Raw genomic sequence first — 10,408 nt, 5'->3', positions numbered from 1 at the left:
GGTGTAATTCGCTTACGAAAAGACATTTTCCGATAATGTTTTCACTGTTTTATCTGCTAAACAGTGGTGTTGCGTAATAAACAAATGGCAGAACACATAAAACACGAATGTTGGAAACATGACTATAACCGCCAATCTCAGGCCGTTTGTCACTTTTTTGATATATTTTACGTTACCATAATAAGTCCCTTAGAATTATAGAAAGATCATTACTTTTGTACTCATAGGAAAGAATGCTCCCAGATAAGTAATTGCCTGCAGAGTTAATCTTTCCAGAGCTGTTTGTTAAAATTTTATTTATCATTAAAAGCATAAATATAATTTACGTTACCATTTTTTTTCTTCAACATGTCATCGGATGTTCAGCAAGAGCACATCAACCAAAGACGTATTATCTGCTGTAATGTTACTGTAGGTGGGCTTGGCTTGCCATAGAGTCACAATGCAGTCTTTCTATATGTTCCTGTTTCAGTGAATTTTACGATACTGGGACTTTTCATTTCTCATAGGAATGTAGAAATACGAGGGGCGAGTAAGAACAGAAAGAAACAACACCCCGACTCCTGGGATTCGAACCCGCTTCGAACCCGGGCAGCCGGATCACAAATCGAACGTGCAAACCGTTCGGCCAAAAGGCTTAAGCCATTAGGCGTCTTCGGTTTAGCAGTCCTTGAACACCACTGTTACACTACTCCCCCTTTTCTTGTCAAGATTCGTCCTCGACTCTCCGAGATCGACATCCCTGTGTGGCACATACTGTAAGTTCATTTAAGTTCGCGAGATTTTTAAGTTCGCGTATTTCGCTGAGACCTCTGCTTCGCGAAGTCATCTACTCGCGAACATGCATGTTCAATATCGTCCCCCTCCCCACACCCTCCGTCCAAGGAGGTTAAAGAACCTCCTTGCTCCGTCCAAAAGATCCAGTCTCTGAAACTACGTGTTTACTATGATAGCAACTTATACCAATGACAGGACTCAATTCATGATAACAGACTATTTATTCTTTTCAAACCGAAATAAAAGTTGATTCAACACATATACGATACACGGAGTCATTATTGTATAGAAATGTGCCACTGGCGACCGGAGGAAAAAGAAACATGTCGGCTTTGTTTACTATCAAAACTTACGTACACGCCGTGACATGGCTGCGATAACAATCTACTTAGTACATTATCCTAGTTTAACTAGATTTCTACAAGTTAAAAACAGAACAAAAAATAAAACTGAGTAGTATCGGTCTTTACAAATACAAGTAATGGCTATGGAATTACAGCAACTAAGATTTACTAGCGGGGAAATTTTTACGACTAGAAACGTGGCAAACAAAACTCCGCTTACATGCCGAAAAAAAGACGTTCGTTTCATAATTCTGAGTTGGAACTACTGTAAATATCGGAGAGATAAACTCTTCACCTTCTTGTGTACAATTTGTGTCCACAAATTACGCTGAAAGTTTAACACTTAGCGCCGTCTTTCACGCTAAAAATATTTCAAAATGGCGCCCGCGTCGCTTGTGTTTGGCGTGGGTATCCCGTCAGCCTATGCGGCAAATGTGATTGCGACATATCAGAGGTCATTGGCCCTGTTGCGTTCCGTGCGCTGTCGTCAAATCACGGCCAAAACAGGCCGAAATGAGCCCAACAATGAGGCAGTGGCTTGGCAGAAACACATTTTTTATTGAGTACACCAACTTTAGACATTGTTTGAAGGGTAACTATGAACTCTAAGGCGTAAATTCCGCCTTTGACGGCATGACTGGTGTTGCGGTGTGGGTGGGAGGGGGGCACTCGCGTTACCGTCATAGTACCGGATCGTAACTTTTGAAAAATAATTGAAACTAAGTACCCGCTCGCGAACTCAAAGATCTCGCGAACTCCCGATTTGCTCAAACTCGCGAAATTAAGTGCTCGCGAACATAAATGAACTTACAGTACTAGCCTGTTACTCACAGGGCCGGCGTGGGAACCATTGTAGAAATTCAGAGGGGCGAGTAAGAACAGAAATAAACAACATCCCGACTCCCGGAATTCGAACCTGCGCCGAACTCGGGCAGCCGGATCACAAATCCAACGTGCTAACCACAACACCAAAAGCTCAAGAGCTGTTGGCGTGGTCAGTTTGGCAGCGCTAGAACCCCACTGTTACAGGAACGATGTTCAAATGATAAACCTGACATGCACCAACTTGGAAAGATGCGGGTGTTTATATTGATATCTGATGCTTCAATAATCAACATTACACGGAATGTATAGTACCAAGTTGAATAAATGTATATTGGGTTGGACTGAACCAAAATAAACCCCTGTTGTCAAAGTAGACTCATCCAAGTTTGTCGTCATTTTCGCGCGCTTTTTGAAGATCACACGACTGGAATGACAGAAATTCATGCTCAACACTGACTGATGAAGTAAGGTACGTTTCAAGCATGTTTGTCTTAAATAGCAACAGAGATTATGATCAGCTAATTATGAAGGTCAATGTAGTCAAGATTCGTGTCACAGAAATATTTCTCGTTTTACACAGTGGACCCCTTTATATAAACGTACAGACGGCGGTAAATCAGCGACACTATTTACGCTAGCGCCACGTTATCTACATTGAGGACTTGTCATTGAGTTATAAGCTCCATGATCAAAAGCATATGGGCTGCAGAAGTTAATAGCTAACTTAAGTTAAGACTTCACTATCATTAGATGTTCCGAAGTTTTCACCTTTGTTTAGGTTGGGAATCTTGTTAATTAGAAGCAAACTACTCTTTCAACCAGTCGTGACTGCACAGAATTGATGCACAGAGTTGTTTTACATGGACAGACACATGGTTCAACGCAGAAAGCTATTTGTGAAACCAATCCCACTCTATAAAGTCAAGATCTATATAACGTCAGGCTTGTCATGTAATCATGTGGCATTAGTATAAAGGGACAGGCTGCCAGGATAACTGTAGAACAGACTGCCTTTACACATGCAGCTCTCTTTTGGAAAATTCACTTAAGGGTTAATGACCCGCCCCGAGGTGTATATGGTGTTATAACGCCTGGTCCTTTGCTATAACCACCGAATAAAACCACCGATGTGAGCGAAGCGAACGAGGTGGTTTTATGAGCATCGACACTGGTGCCCGTGTCGATGCAAATCGACACCGGTGCCGGTGTCGATTAATTCTGACCAATCAGAGGAGCGAAACCCACCTGCCTGGCCTGGATCTTTGTGTTACGGCGTCATAACCAACGTGGAACGGGGCCTTCTGATTGGTCCGCGGCGCCTGGCTATATGATAATGTTGTTTATAGCCTTGCTCATCAACAAAAGCCTTGTTATACACATATTACACAGTTCTTTCTGCCGGTATTATTGAACCACACGATATAAGGTGTATGGATGGACATTTTGTTAGGTAGCACATTCATTCTATATTGATGTGACATTGTGTTTGTTCCACGAACAAAGATTGTCCTGACATTAAAAAATGTTTTATAAGAAGTGCGATAACTGGTGTTTAGTTTGTTGTCTTTCCAATATCAAAAGCTTGTGCTAGAAAGGCCCAGTCCATCTGGTGCATGTACTATGTTGCCATCGCATCATGTCCTGCTATTCCCAAAGACTTGATTAAAGGACGCGAGGACGAAGCGGTTCTGACCTAGAGCGTGTGATTGCGTGAATCCTTTGTTACTTAGCATGTATTTAAATAGACCCCGCCAAGATAGAGAACTTGCATATTTTGGGTGTCTTTCCGTAGAGTCCGGGTGGGTATAGGACGAACAAGATTATACGGGTATTCCGGATAACAAAGATACACTTTTTTACTACTCTGAGTTAGCAACATGAAGATAAGAGGTCCAGCAGTATAGACGAACAAGACCTGATCAGTTCAAATAGAGCCAGTATGTACACTATTCGGCTTTCCTCCAAATGTTAGAGATTCTGTAATTTACGTTACCACAGTTCATTGGCATTTACCTGTAGAATAGATATCGCCTGCTTCCAACCATTTTCATAAATATATTCTATCGCTCTTATCCCATCCTACAGGGTGAAAATTAAGGAGTATTAAACGGCTTGTCTTCATATCAGAAAAAAAATATATCATTTATTTACTTTTATACAAATGTAGCAAACTTAATAGCTAGTAATTTTGATGATTATTCCGAAACAAATGACACGGCGGTTAAATATTTCTCATTGGCGTGTAATTTGAAGGTTTTGGGTTGGAAAATTCGCTAATTTGGCTGTTCTCTGTGTAGTAATATGCTCTTTATTACGAAATTGTAGGGAAGATGACATGGCCTACTAAAAATCAAATATCTCCAAAATTAAGCGTGTTAGCACCAGACAAAAATAGCAAAAGATAGTCGAAAAAAAAATAAGTGGTAACAAGTTCATACCAGCAGGTAAGCGTTTTGGACAACTTTATTTTTTACAATTTTCTACCTCCAATTTTCCCAGTTAATGAGGAATGGGCGACATGTAAAATGAATATAACACCCAGGTATTCATTATCACTCAAGGTACCTGCCTGATTACGGTACTAGTATATACAACACAAGGCTCGAAATACCAACCTATAAAATGCAAGTTCTGCAACCTTAAAAGCTGCTGAAAGATTTTGAAGATTTTCCATCAACAATGTACTATTGTGTAGGTTAAAAAATATTTAGGCTTGATATTACGAACCACGTTATCATTGAAGGAAAAAACAATGAAAAGTGTTTCCAGCCCCGATGTACAAACTTCAAGAATGGAACAAAACTGGTCTCACAACCTTCACAAAACCTGTGCTTGGCTATTGATAGTAACAAATCTGAAAATTGCTTGCATTGTAGACATAGCCAGACATACTTTGAACTGGCACAAAAGTTTGTTCCCCATTATAATACAGACATACGTTTATCCATATTAACAATCAAACATTAAAAAAAAAATGACTTGCAAATACACATGTACAGCAACTTTTGCTTATGTACAGTTAAAAAGAGGTACAAATACAACACCTTGCTTCAAGGAAGAAAATATGTGTACACAAAACCAATGAACAATCCTCTAAACCTATGAGCCATTCTTCGTTAGCTCATATCTGAGTACAGTCTGTCCCACCTAGTCTCTACAGTAATTCCAGGCATTGATTTAAGCTTCACATTCTTGGCACATTTTAAAACAAGTTGTAAGCTAAGCAATTTGCTTGTATGTTAAATACTTCCATCACTTCTTGTACTTGCCTGAGAAATACTGTCATAGCCTCATTGACAGCATCTACAAGGCTCTTTCCAAGACAATTCAGCAAGAATGACTGATCGAGCTCTGGCCCTGCATGAAGCCTGAAGAGATAGGCTACACCCTGTCATACCCAGCTGATACCTGTGATTGAATACCTAAGTCATTGTCCCCTGTACATGTAACTGTGTCTGAAGGCTTTGTTGGTGTAACAAATGTGCAAACGGTACAAGTGACACACATCTTCAGTTGTGCCACTGACATGGTATTATTAGGTTTGTAAAGAAATGTGCAAAATCGTCAACCCTATCATTAGTGGTGTGCGTCACTCTTACCTATAGGCAAGGCAGCTGGCATCTTCAAAAGACAGTTGCACACATATACACGTACATATACAGTGGTTGATGTGTTTACTACTACAACACGTGCATGTATATGCATATCGCTGTTCTTATTTATTTATTTATTTATTTATTCATCTCAAAACATGTGGGTAGCCCCTTCAACTTGTTTGAAGTTGATTTCCAAGGGGGCCCACTACATAAACAACAAAAACGAAACGTGTTACATTCAGTAAGACAACCAGAGGACAACAAACAATATATACAAATAAACCGAAGCGTCTTTACCAAGAACAGTTGTCGAGGTCAACAAAAAACGTCAACGGTGGAGGTCAGAGGTCCATGTGCGGAGGAGTGTGTCTTAGGGCAGCTTTAAACTGCCGTAGAGTTGGTGCATGTCTTATGTCCGCCGAAAGGGTATTGTAAGTTGTTGCTCCTCTGTATGCAAATGTGCGGTGGCCAGCTGTGTTTGTGTAATTGGGTTTATGGAGCAAAGAGGCTTGTCTGCAAACCTTTGATTTATTATCATAAAACAAATACAGGTTGCCCTTTATTTTGGCGAAAAGCTAACAATATTAGACTTCAGCTTTTGTTTTCACAGGTCATTACTAGTCAACAAAAGTATATTTGTATTGACTGTTCTGTACTGTAAAACCAACATAGTTCCTCTACAGACTGTGCTGTCCATTTGAACAAGAATTTCAGAGACATTTGGAGTAGTCTACTATACATATACTAGTATGTTGAAGTTGTGTATGAAATATATGCTAGTACAGATGTTTACACTATTAATTATTATTAAACAGACAGGTTTATGAAAATACATGTATTATCATAAAATCATAAGAGACATAATATATACATATACCTATTTTTTGGACAGATGTGTTCTGCTTTCAGAAATGCACACTGCACAATATAACGATCTTTGGACTATAAAACACCAGACCAATCAATTTCAAAATGACTTCTACTTTGCATAGTGACAATATCATATTACAGATGGTGCTCTCTCCTGTAGCAAGCATATAGTACCATGTTTACATTAAATGATAATATACATGTATGTATTTTTCCTTGGACCAGAAATGTTAATGAATATGTAGTCCTAGCACAATACATTTATGAATATGATCGATATCTATACTACATATTATGACAAAGCATGCAACAACATTGCAGATATAGGTTTACAAAATAAAGCAGTGTTGTGAGTTTTGTATAACTATAAGCATTTTTCTACATGTCAGATTAGAAAGAAAAACACAATCTGACCCAGTATACATTCTACTAGAGCAGGTTACTTTATTCAATTATCTAATATAGACATCAAATTTCATTTTATTTTAAGCTGCAAAATTAATCATCAAAAATATTCTAGCAAAATTCCTGTACTCTGTAATAAGAACATTTTATACTTGTAACTTGCATGAGTGAATACCTGATCATTTCAGTTTTGAGTAGTAAACTTTGTTATGTATACACTCTACACCAACACTGTCATGGACTCCTGGCTATAACAAAGGCCCACCTCTTCAGCATACAACCATCCCCACAGAATGACTTCTTCTTTTTCACTTACTAGCACCACTGCTGCACCAGCATATTGAGCTAACAATACAAACATGAAGACAACAAATGAAATAGAATATGTCCGTACCCATAATCTTTTTAGTGTTTAGCGTTTCAGATTATCATATGCTCATGTATTACCGTACATTTTTCGGGTGAAAAATTGATATTTCATTTTCCTGCTCTATATCATATTCCATTTAGGAAAATCTGGAGGTAACTACATCAGCTTCACATCAACATTTCAATGTCATCTCCCTTGGACCCTATTTCCACTGATGAACGACCATACAGCCACCATAATTACATTTGTGTGACCCTTTTTTTCATAATTGGAATATGATGCTGCAAGATATAAAAATTTAGACTTGAAAGACACACATAATGTAAAAACATTGTTTTTTTATGTATGAAATTTCCTGGGTGATCTGACCTCGCTCGTCAGTTGTCGTAGCATAATCACAGCTTCCAGTAGAGAGAAGCTGTCTCATACATGCAGGTTACAAATATAATAATTTATAATTCTGAATGTAATTAATGTAGATCAATTGCCAGTCTTGTATATGAATCATTTATGAACCTATTAGTGTTCCGGTTTTGTATGTACAAAAATATGCATATGGCTAAATTTGGTTACCGTTCACAACTTATCCATCCTATGATAATCAAAGTCAAGAGGTCAAATAAAACATATTACTAATATACTGTAAATACCTTTAAATTAACTGTGTGTGATTTAATTTCGTGGTAGGGAAAAGATGGAGCGTTCACAGTGGTTTTCCATAGCGCTGTAGTCATATACTGTTCAGTAATAGAACTCCAGTCTTATACTCGAGTATTCCCGATGAAGCAGTCACTGCGAAAACTGCAAACATAAGACTGCTGCGGCAATTCCAAGCCTTATACTTATAGTAGTTATGCTGTTACTGTGACCTCATTATGAACTGGATAAAGGGGGAGGGGGGCAATGTTACATTCAAACCATATTACTTCTTACTAGTATCAGTCTATTAAGCTGCAATACATACATTACTACATACAATCCTTCAACATGATGTTCCAAATGAAAACATTTTCAAATCTGCATACACGAAACTATAAAGCTTTCACAAGTAGAACTGCCTAAGCTGGGGGCCTGATAAATTGTGATAATACATGTACATGATAATCAATGACAACAAATATCATGACCTGTTTCTTTGACCCTGAGTGACCTCTGAAAATGGGCTCCACCCAAAGTCATTCCAACCATACTTGTGTCTGACAGATCTACGATTGGACAAGTTCAATTTCGTAAAGGGGGTGTTTTTTATCATAAAAGCGGCACATTTCTTACTGTCCAAAAACAGAAACAGATTTGATGACTATTTTAGACTTTGAAGGAGCCATTTTAAAAATCAACTGCTGCAAAAAAACATTTCTGATGCCATAGAGTGTAGTTACCACTGTCTTCTGTTTCAGTAAGGTGACACTGTCAATAGATAAGATTGTTATGATTCCAATGTCAAGAATGCAAATATATAATCATGTTCATGGTATCATGTGCCAAAATGCTTTCTATGAATTATCCAAAATATCTGCTATATAAGTAACATTGAAGCATGGTGCATTGACACATTGGTTTTGTCTAACACAATATTTGGAATACCATGTCCTAAACTTACTTCAATGTTTACGTAAGTTACATCAGCCAAATTATGAACTAGCTACGAAAAAACGTTTTTTTCTATTACCTGCTATTGATCAATTAACCATATTGCTATATTGACCAAAGTCATCAATATATTGATATCACCATTCAACATTTCCTTACTTTCATTTCTCTAATTGGTCTGATACAATCATTTTACCCCACATAGATTTTGGTACGTTTCCAATCCAAGTTCACTTAGGAAAATTTGCTTCTGTTATAAATTTGTCTACATGAAGTTGTCAACATGGTCTCCTTCGGGGTGGGAGATTTGCATATTGTGAAACAAGCAGATATAACCCCACTATACACAGATGTTTATAACTGTATCATATGACACAGTTGAATACCTGTGTTCTGCCTATTTCGCTCATCCTGTCTGAAAATAGGCCATGTGTATCCAGGGAGTGTGAGTGGTCTTTTCACATGACAAGGTCACCAGTCAACAGAGCATTGTCAGTTTTTTAAGTAGACTACATGTTGGGGAGGGGGGCAACATACCATTCCATCACTTATCATTAGATGTCTAAATCTTTTGCAGTATATAGTGCAATAAATAACAGGAATGTTTATGAATGGTAACATTTTAGACAACTTTTTTTTCAATCTTTGACACAAAAGTGAAAACATCCAAACTTTGCCCAAGATGCTCTTATATATCAAATTTTATCTTGTTTAGTCATGTAACATCATAACTATGGCACATTCTTAGTTCTGTTTTTAAGCAAAAAGAAGAACAATGGCCATTGCAGCATTGATGGATTATGACAATAGCCAAGTGTTCTCTTGACTGTTCATTGGGATTGAAGATCATAAGATATTTGACAGGTACATGTAGATTGTTATCTGGGCAGTTCAATTGGACAGGTAAAAAACAATGCTTTGTTGTTTTAATATCAAGGCTTCAAGCCTAAAGTTTTCCAGGGTTCAATGTCTGAGTCTAACCATAGTTTCATTAGCTAATGAGAATTTATTCCTATGTGGCATGTAAGTAAGTAAAGTAGATTAAAAAGCCATTTACATGCATACTTTACTAGGAAAGATGCAAATTTGACCCCTACATACACATACCATGCATACCTTGTAAGCAAGTCGAGGTAGGATAGACTACACACTTCAGAACAAAGTCAACAAACACTGCAGGACTTGTCATGGTACTTTTACCAACAGTACTGCACTCACTTTTACGTCTCAAATTTATCATCAAGTTGAAATCTGTCAAGTTCAGATTTTTCATTAGTACTATTGCTAATACAATGTACATGTAATAATAACTGATTGTCATTTCTATTAAGGGAAGGGGGCACTAATTGTGAACAATCTGTAATGGAACTGTGTACATAGTCATGTTGACAACTAACATTCAGTTATTTTTATATTTACCTAACAGTTACCACGCAACACTTCCATCTATATATATATATATATATATATATATATATATATATATATATATATAATATATACGAAACGCTCCATCTACGTATATATATATATATATATATATATATATATATATATATATATATATATATATATATATATACATATATATATATATATATATATATATATATATATATATATATATATAT

Source organism: Branchiostoma floridae, chromosome 10, assembly GCF_000003815.2.
Source record: "Branchiostoma floridae strain S238N-H82 chromosome 10, Bfl_VNyyK, whole genome shotgun sequence".
Taxonomy (NCBI): domain Eukaryota; kingdom Metazoa; phylum Chordata; class Leptocardii; order Amphioxiformes; family Branchiostomatidae; genus Branchiostoma; species Branchiostoma floridae.
Note: the sequence above shows the minus strand (reverse complement) of the source record.